General features: G+C 41.0%; 1 long non-coding RNA gene across 1 annotated transcript; it reads right to left on the bottom strand.

The window, feature by feature from the left end:
* Positions 1–5,925: 5,925 nt before the first annotated feature.
* LOC311432800 lies at positions 5,926–8,709 on the bottom strand. The gene is made up of 2 exons (XR_014690340.1): positions 8,603–8,709; positions 5,926–7,199 (listed from the first exon to the last, which is right to left on the bottom strand). It is a non-coding gene; the product is annotated as an uncharacterized lncRNA (long non-coding RNA).
* Between the last annotated feature and the right edge of the window lie 531 nt (positions 8,710–9,240).

Genomic DNA, 9,240 nt, shown 5'->3' on the forward strand with positions numbered 1-9,240 from the left:
CCAAAATTTTAATAGTCACTATGTTTATTTGCTGTCTTGAAAAATGACACCACTCTAACAGATATCACTAAATAAAAATAGGTCTGGAAACAGACTTTCCTTTTCTGCATCATTTCACCTTGTTAAAGCAATTTAAAACTGTTATGCGCAAGAAAAAAAAAAAAAAAAAAAAAAAGTGAAATCCTGTGAGATATACAGTAAAATGTTTTATTGTTTACTTGGTCTAAATCACAATAATTACTGCAGCTCTGCTTTCCAGCCTATTGTCTATTTTCAAGAAAGAAAAAAAAAAAAGATAAATCAGAGATATTTTAATGTATAAGTCAGTGCATTTAGTTTCTTGAGAGAAAACAAAGGGATGTTGTGGTTACAGTTCAGAATTGCATACAAACACCTGCAGATAAGCTAGTCAGACTATGGTCTTTGCACATATAAAGTCATTATAGTCAGTATTGTCAAAGGAAAAAGGGTGAAATTCAACTATCCCTAACACAAATATCTTAGTCAGACCAAGTGAATCACTGTCTAAGACATCTTCAATAATAATAAAAACAACAACATATAAATAATTATTATAAATAATAATAATTATTATTTTATTATTATTATTTTATCTTTGACCATAAAGGAGGAAATTAAAACCTGGTCAAAAGTTTTGCTGGAGGTAAAAGGTTATTACCTTACACTGAAAGCAATGGTTGGTTAATAGCTCCTATTTTTGACAGGTACTTTTGTCATTGGTCCTATTCAAATTATTACAAAAGTGACACTGTTACTGAAACAGAAATGAAAGAGCAAAGTTGTTCTTTGGTAATCAAATGAAAGAAGCTCTTACACAAGGCTAAACCTTCCTGGGAATGTGCCATCCCTTTTAGTTTTTCCACCTTCTTGGCCTGAAAAAAACAAGATATGTAACAGATGCTCAAACTGTCTTAAAAAAAAAAACAACACAAATGAACTATATCATTTTAATACCTAAACTACTGAATTTATATAACCGTTGAGAGCAGTGAAGAGGTATCTATCTCACAATACTCTCTTTAATTATTTGAACAACAATCTGTGTTTATTTACATCACTTCCACATTAACATTACCTTTTAAGTTACTATAACCTTTCAAGCCATCAAAAATCTCCCTGTCAAAAGAGCCTTGCCTTAGGAAGACTTCCTCATCACACACTGCCAGAACATTCCCACTACCCCATCTCAACACATGCCAGACCAACAAATTAGCACATCAGATAGCTTTCCTGCTCTGCTATCCAATTAACAAAGAACAGATGCCTTCTCCAGTAACAAATGCAAATTGTTTCCCACATCCCATTATGCTAACAAGCATTGCTTCCAACCCACTTGGCTCCCAGGGGCCTCCTTTGGTTTGTACCAACACCGTTGCCCAAAACCTTAGAGGGGTTGAATGCAGAAGTTAGTTACACGGTAACCTGGTTCTGAAGAAAATGGTGAGGTTGACACTGATGATGCCATCATGTCATTGTCTTCTTTATCAAAAAGGGAGTTTTTCTGCACCTCAGTTTCAAGGCTCAAAAATCATGAAAAGAAAAATAGATGAAAACCCAGACCATTTAGCTATGCGTCAGCACTGGACTCACTCATTAGGTGAGCTCTTCCTTTAAAATCTGATTCCTGTAAGTACCTTTTATTTGGTTCCTTTCAGAAGACAGCTTCAGACTCCTTTTCCAGCTCATTTATTTATTTATTTATTTATTGACAGCAACAGTGCTTTCTGTGTCTGCCCTTATAAACATCTTTTGAAAGTTTGCTGTGAACTATTTTACATGGAAAATAATAATAATAATAATAATAAAATCCTCTCATTTAAAACAACATGCTGAGTACATTTTTATGCCAATTTTTACCTTGGTATATCCTCTTACTATTAAACACGGTTTATTAAATGAGGAAGAGAATTTTGTATAACTGATATTGGAATCCATGTTTCTTAGAGAATTCAGAACTTGTACTACATTCAAGTGACTTCATTAGACATTTATACAGGTACTTAAAAAACTTCTAACCCAAATCTAATGGTTTGCCACCCTTTGTCATCCCTTTAATAATTTGTATTTAAAATACCTCCTTAAGAAATCCTGATAATGGCCAAGGTTTAACTTTTTTGAAAACTTTTTGTTATACAACCCTCGTGTACAATGCCAAATAGTGGCAAAGTTTAGGAGCTGGTTAGCAGGAGCCAGAAATTTCAATGAAGTGGAAAAGAAGTGGCTATTTTCATGGCTTGGATGTTTTAAGATTGAGGATACACATTTTAAGATAAAAGACACTTTCAAAATTTATTGGCCTAAACAGAAAAATAACAATATCAGGAAAGTCAGCAAAAAATAAAATGAATGCAGACCAGCAGCCTGGAAGATATTTCAAAGAGTCAGAGAAAAGGAAGACTGGAAAAAAACTCAAAAATTCATCTAGTTGAAAGATGAATTAAGCATCCCTGACAGATATATATAATAAATATTTTGTCTTCTACAACTGCCAATAATAAATATTCTTCCTTTCCTCATGGCCAATCAAGTCCAATACTTCTCTCACTATACTACTACAAAAATGATACTTCTATCTTACCTGAGTTTTCAAAGATGCCTTCCAAGCTTGTGACCTTCCCTATCCTGACCAGACAAAGGGAGCAACGTGTTGGTAAGCTCATATGGATGTTTGCACTAAACTATAGGTTTACAAAAACTATAATTTTGTTGTGGCTCTATATATCTTACAGCCTCTCAACATGCTCTTGGATGGAGAGAACGTTTGCTGATGTTAGGATGCACCTGATGTTTAACATTTCCATTCCTAGCCAACAAATTGGTGTGTTGTACCTGACACCCTGGAAGATCCTGGGTCACTCCATGTTCCCTGATGCACTGTTTAGGCTTTTGTAACCTACTACATGAGTTGTCTTTGTGCAAAATATCCACGTGGTGGAATATCACTGCTCTCTAAGAAAGTCTTTGGCCAGTAATGTTGAAAGATATATGGGTTTTGCAATGGTGCTGAGAGGCTGCCAAAAGGATGATTTGAGCGTGGAGAAATTTTTCTTTGTTTTTTGGTTCTTCTTTGTTTGCCTAAGGTGGTTGTTTTTGGAAATGTATGCTATGAGGAAAGAAAACTGCCTGGAATTCAGTCACAAACAGGAAAACCAGAGTGGGGAAAGTGAGGAGTTGTTCACATGGATGTTAAAAATGTTGCCATCAACAGCCATTCCTGGAGAAATAAGAAATGACTACAAGGCATGAGAGCCAATTCGGCTTGGTAAGCTAGCACTCCCTTCCAAGCCTTTCAAATGAGGAAACAGAATTAAATCCAAGAGTGCTCCAGAGTGTTGGTTGAAAACCTGTGTTTGAGAAACTGTATGGTTGTGGGATGGTGAAATGTGCTAGGACTCATGAAGCCAGGTCTATATTCCCTGTGGTGTGACTATCCAGGAGCCATGGACAAACGTATATGCTCTGTTTTCTCCATGTGGAAGGCAAGGACAGCATACTAATGCCCTACCTTTTAGGCACAGAAATTGTTGCAGAGCTCCTGCTATTGAACACCATGGTTTTGAGTGCCTCAACCCCATCCTGAGAACCTTTTAAAGGTTGGACCCACACTGGAAGCCCCTGCAGGCAAAGTCAATTTTGTTGCCAAAACTTGATGCTGATCTTAGTGGTACCAACCATACAGAAGCTTCAGGGTGGCCCAGAACATACTGATGTAACAGTTCTTATGCCAGAGGTGAAGACGAAAGGTGTGTAATGGAGTATGCATGAAGTGCACACTGTGCACAGTTTTCACAACTGGCCTCTATCCCTTACATCTGCAGGTCAATTCCAAGATTTTGGAAACTCTTCTAGTTTTTTAAGCTGTATGATGGGGGGAGCTCTTTGGTGTGGGTAAAGTCATCAAGCAACCTAAATGTGGGTCTCTATAACAAAGGAGAGTGCACTCTTAGCAGAGTGGATAAAAGCTTATCTACAAAATATATTTTCCCCTTCAGCATCTACCGCTAAATCTCTGTGCCATTCATGTCTCTATTTGTCTTGCTTGTTTGATTCACAAGTGCCTTGCAAAAAGGTAAAGAGAAAGGGTTCATCTCAGAGTGTAAGAGTATTGTGCCTTGCTCAAGGCTAAAAGCACCAGGATCTAAGCTTATATATAATAAAAATAGATTGGTAGGATGTATTTCTTTTTCAAGAAATAGGTCTGAAGTTTGCAAGTGTCCTGGACCTCCTGCACATAATGAAAACAGTTACTAGGAAATCCGAGGCTGCTGATCCTCCCTTCCTCTGCTCTTTGAGCCCAGTGCAAGATAATGAGAGAAGCAGAAGTGAAGTTAATAATGATAAGGTTGGTACATGGTGAAATTCAAACTACAGAGGAAGATCACGGTAAGCTCCCTCTACCAGAAAGACATCTATTTTCTGCTTACTCCTCCAGTCTAATTTCACTGCATTTGAAAACTGATGATGAATATACAGGAGGATGAATTGACGTGCTAAACAAATCCCCACAGCATGTGACAGGATTTTGTCTGTGAGGAGAATGGAGAGCTGAATCAATGGCAAGAGATAAACTTGTCATCTTTGCAGCTGATATGCAAGAAGGTCACCTCACCCAACGGAAGTTTAAACAAACAAGTGGTGTCCAGGGTTACAGCAAGATCAACAGTTACTCAGAGGCAGCCCTTCCAAAAAGAACATTGTAAAAGCAGGTTCAGCTAAGCCAGAGTCACCAGTGAGCAAAAACTGAGAGCTCCCTTCAGGTGTGTAAAGTCTCCCAGGTTTTGTGTGAGACTCATCATAAGTGGATTTAGCATCTTCTGCTCTTACAGGGCAGCTGCCCTTCTGCTGCAAGCCCCAGTGCAGTGGCTGAGCCTAAAACTTCACTCACAGGCCAGCCACAGTCAAGAAACCTCATAGAATCATAGAATGACTTTGTCTGGAAAAGAACTTAAAGATCACCTAGTTCCAGCCTGTTGCCATGGGCAGGGACACCACCCGCTAGATCAGGTTGCTCAGAGCCCCATCCAACCTGGCCTTGAACACCTCCAGGGATAGGGCATCCACAATTTCTGTGGGCAATGTGTTCCTGTGCCTCACTACCTTCAGAGTAATATTTTTTCCTTATATCTAATCTAAATGTACTTTCCTTCAATTCAAAGCCATTACTCCTTCTCCTATCACTACATGCCCTTGTAAAGAGGCCCTCTTCAGCTTTCTGGTAGGCTCCCATGGAAGGCTGTTATAAGGTGTCCCTGGAGACTTCTCTTCTCCAGGCTGAATATCCCCAGCTCTCTCAACCCATCTTCACAGAAGTTGTGCTCCACCCCTCTGATCATCTCCATGGCCCTTCTCAAGACCTGCTCTAACAGGTCCACATCTTTCTGGTGCTGGGAGCCCCAAACCTGGACAAAGTACTCCAGGTGGGGCCTCAAAAGGGCAGAGAAGAGGGGCACAATCCCCTCCCTCAGCCTGCTGGTCACGTAGCCCAGGATGCAGTTGGCCTTCTGAGCTGCAAGCACACACAGCTGACTCATGTTAAGGTTTTCATCTTCCCCTGGATTCCCAGGACTGCTCTCAATGAGTTCTTTTGCCTGTCTGTGCTAACGTGTGGAATTGCCCTGACCCAGGTGCAGTACCTTGTACTTGGACTTGTTGAACCTCATTAAGTTCACATGGGCCCACTTATCTAACTTGTCCAGGTCCCTGTGGATGACATCCCTTCCTTCTGGTGTATCAGCTGCACCACTCAGTTTGGTGTCATCTGCAAACTTGCAGAGGGTGCACTTGATCTCCTTGTCTGTCATTGATAAAGATATTAATTAGCACAAGTTCCCAGATGGACCCCTACAGGACACCACTCATCATCAGCCTCCACCTGGACATAGATCCATTGATCACCTCTCTGGGTGCAGCCTTCAATGTAATTCCTTATCCACTGAATTATCCACACTTCAAATCCTTATCTCTCCAATCAGGAGATAAGGATGTCATGGAGAACTGTGTCAAAGGCTTTACAGAGGTCCAGGTAGATGACATCTGTCAGTCTTCCCTTGTAGACTGTTGCAATCACTCCATCATAGAAGGCCACCAGATTGGTCAGGCATGATTTGCCTTTGGTGAAGCTCTGCTGGCTGACCCAGATCACCTCCTTGTCTTGCATGTGCCTTAACATTGCTTCCAGGAGAATCTTTTCCACGATCTTCCCAGACACAGAGGTGAGACTCACCAGTCTGTAGTTCCCCAGGTCCTCCTTTTTATCCTTCTGAAAAATGTGTTTCCCTTTTTCCTGTCACCAGGGACTTCACCTGACTGCCAGGACTTTCAAAGAGGATGGAGAAAGGTTTGGCAACTCCATCAGCCAGTTCCTTTAGGGCTCTGGGATGCATGGCATCAGGCCCCATGGACTTGTACCTGTTGAGTTCCATCAGGTGGTCTCAAACCTGCTCTTTGTTTACAGTGAGGGGACTTTGCTCCCCCATCCCTCATCTACAGGTTCAGGGAAATGAGAGGTGTGGGAAGACTGGCTGGCAGTGAAGACTGAGGCAAAGAAGTTGAGTACCTCAGCCTTTTTCATTTCTGTTGTTACCAGTACACCCTTCTCATCCATCAGAGGGGGCACGCTCTCTTTGGTCCTTCTTTTCTGGTCAATGTACCTATAGAATCCATTCTTTGCATTTCCTGCCAAGCTTAGTTTCCTCTGTGCCTTGGCTTTCCTGATCCCATCCCTCCACATTGGGACTGCATCCCTGTACTCTTCCCAGTCCCTGTTTCCCTGCTTCCACTGCCCATGTATTTTCTTCTCTCCCTTGTTTGCCCAGCAGGTCCTTGCTCAGCCATCCAGGTTTTCTGCCCTCTCTGCCTGCTTTAACACATGTGGATGAAGAGTTCTTGTACTCTAGGAAAACTGTCCTTAAAGAGTTACCAGCTCAGATCTGTTCCACTGTCCCTAAGGACAGCATTTCAGGGGAAAAACAGGTCTTCAGATAGCTTGAGTTTTTACTCTTTAAAATTTTAGTGTCCTGACTACTCTTTGCCAGGCTCATATTCCTTGATCACATATTCAACCAGGGTATGGTCACTGCAGCCCAGACTGCTTCCAGTCTGAACCTCTTTAATGAATTCATCCATACTGGTGATCACGTCTCCTCTGGTTGATTCATCTAATACCTGGACAAAGAAACCTTGAACATGGCAGAGAGACAGAGAATATTACCTATAAGAAGGCTCTAGGCCCTCACATCTTTCAAGAAAAAAAGGGAAAATAGGACCCAGACAAAAGTAGGAAAGAGGACCAGAGACAAAGCTCTACTAAAGGTTAGCTATAGAGGGTTAGCTTTCAAAATGGAAGGATGCAACAAGCTGGGATATGTTGGCATCTGTGCTGTCTCTGGAGGTATTTGCACTTCCATTCAGGACAAGGTTGGTGGAAGAGGAAAGGATCCTATTATACTTGTGGAGGACACAAAGTTACTCTGGACTGCTAGGTATGTTCCAAAAGAGGTTTCAAATTCAAGTGACCTTGGTACATTGTAGAACGCCCTGTTAAAAGTAATAATAATGATAATAATAAAAGAAGTGGGCTGTAATATAAGAGAGACATATACAAGGATTTTCTTGTAGGCAGGAATGGATAAATGCACAGACAGGATGAAAAGCAGCCAGCAAGGCAGGAGATCTGTGTCACTCATTAGCCAGAGGATGCAGAAAGGCATGTGCAGAGGGTAACTTAGTTCCTCTCAGATCTCCCTCTCTCTCTGGAAGGTAACAACCCTTCTAAATTGGATACTAAACAAAATGCCCAAAGTTATGTCAGAAAATACCTGCCTTACAGGGCTTTGAAAGGGATGACAACTGGACAGGGGAAAAAAAAATATTAACCTCTTCAGTTCTGCTTGAACTGAAGGGAAATACTTATTTCATTGTAAAATGTAGATATTAAAAGGGACACTGGAAAAATAAACAAACCTTATGATTTCCCCCCCCCCCAAAATATTTAGTAAAACAAAATCCCCAACTCCTCAAAGCCCTCAAATACAAGAAAAAGCAAACAAAACAACAACAAAAAACTTGAGAATTCCTTTCAGATGTTAAATTTTCACTTGTCCCCATAGGAGAAATAGGTGGCATGAAATGACACTGGTAGGCAGGTGGTAAATTCAAAGCAAATAAAATAAAGATGTAGTTTGTCGTACTAGTGCATGGGGATAGTTCACTATATGGGCAGTGAAGGTGAGGATCTCCCTGTTACTGGATGTTTTAGACACAGAAAGTTTGCAGGAGTTCACAGGGAAACTCAGTGAAAGAGAAAACCATTAAAAGGTACAAAATGCACAGAAATCAAGTCCAGCTTAGGAAATCCCAAAGGCAGAAACTGTTATAGACTGTGAGAGTATTTGATGGAAACATTACCATACGCTCACCACATTCTTGCATTCATTTGGTATTTGCAACTTTATGAAATAGGATATTGCGCTAGGTGGATGTTTGGTCTGACCCATTTGGTGTTTTTATGTCCTGAACCCCCAGCAGGCTCTGGACTTTGGTGCAGGATCTTTAGCCTGTCAGTTAATTTAGTCTAGCTCACCTGCAGCACACAGCATCCAGCAGCAGACAGCTCCATTATAAGCTTAGTTTCAAATGGGAACTTTCCAGCAGTTGGTAACTCCAGTGGTAGGATAAGCTCAGGTCAATGAGTTTAACAATGAACTGAGAAAACTTTTATAAACAACCTGGAGTTCTGCCCATCTCTGTTTCTTCATCTTAGCAGCTTGTCTCCAACCCAGGACAGCTGGGTGCAGCCCTCACCCAGGTGTGCTAGGGACAGAGAATTGCATTTTCTTCCACAGCTGGGGGGATATAGCACAGAAACCCTCACCCTGGAAACTTGTAGTTGTATGTGTAGTTGTATGTCTCAAGCTTTTTTTTTTTTTTTTTTTTTTTTCCCCTCCAAAAGGACAATCAAATATTGAGGAAAAGCTGCACTGAGAGCAATCGTCTGAAAAATCCTGTCCAGCAAAGCATTTTGGTCTTGTAGGAGGGCAAAACACATTGGTCCTAAAGCTCTTTGCTAGTCTAAACCCTGGAAGTTAATGCACTAAATCAAGAACTAGACAACAAATTCTTTCTACCAGCTCTGCTGCAGAGATGGGAAAGACTGTGCAAACATCATAAATCAGCACAGGAAGATTAATCAGATGCATACTGATTTTGCCTTCCTGGGAT

The sequence above is a fragment of the Aythya ferina genome (genome assembly GCF_964211825.1).
Source record: "Aythya ferina genome assembly, chromosome: 2".
Classification (NCBI taxonomy): Eukaryota; Metazoa; Chordata; class Aves; order Anseriformes; family Anatidae; genus Aythya; species Aythya ferina.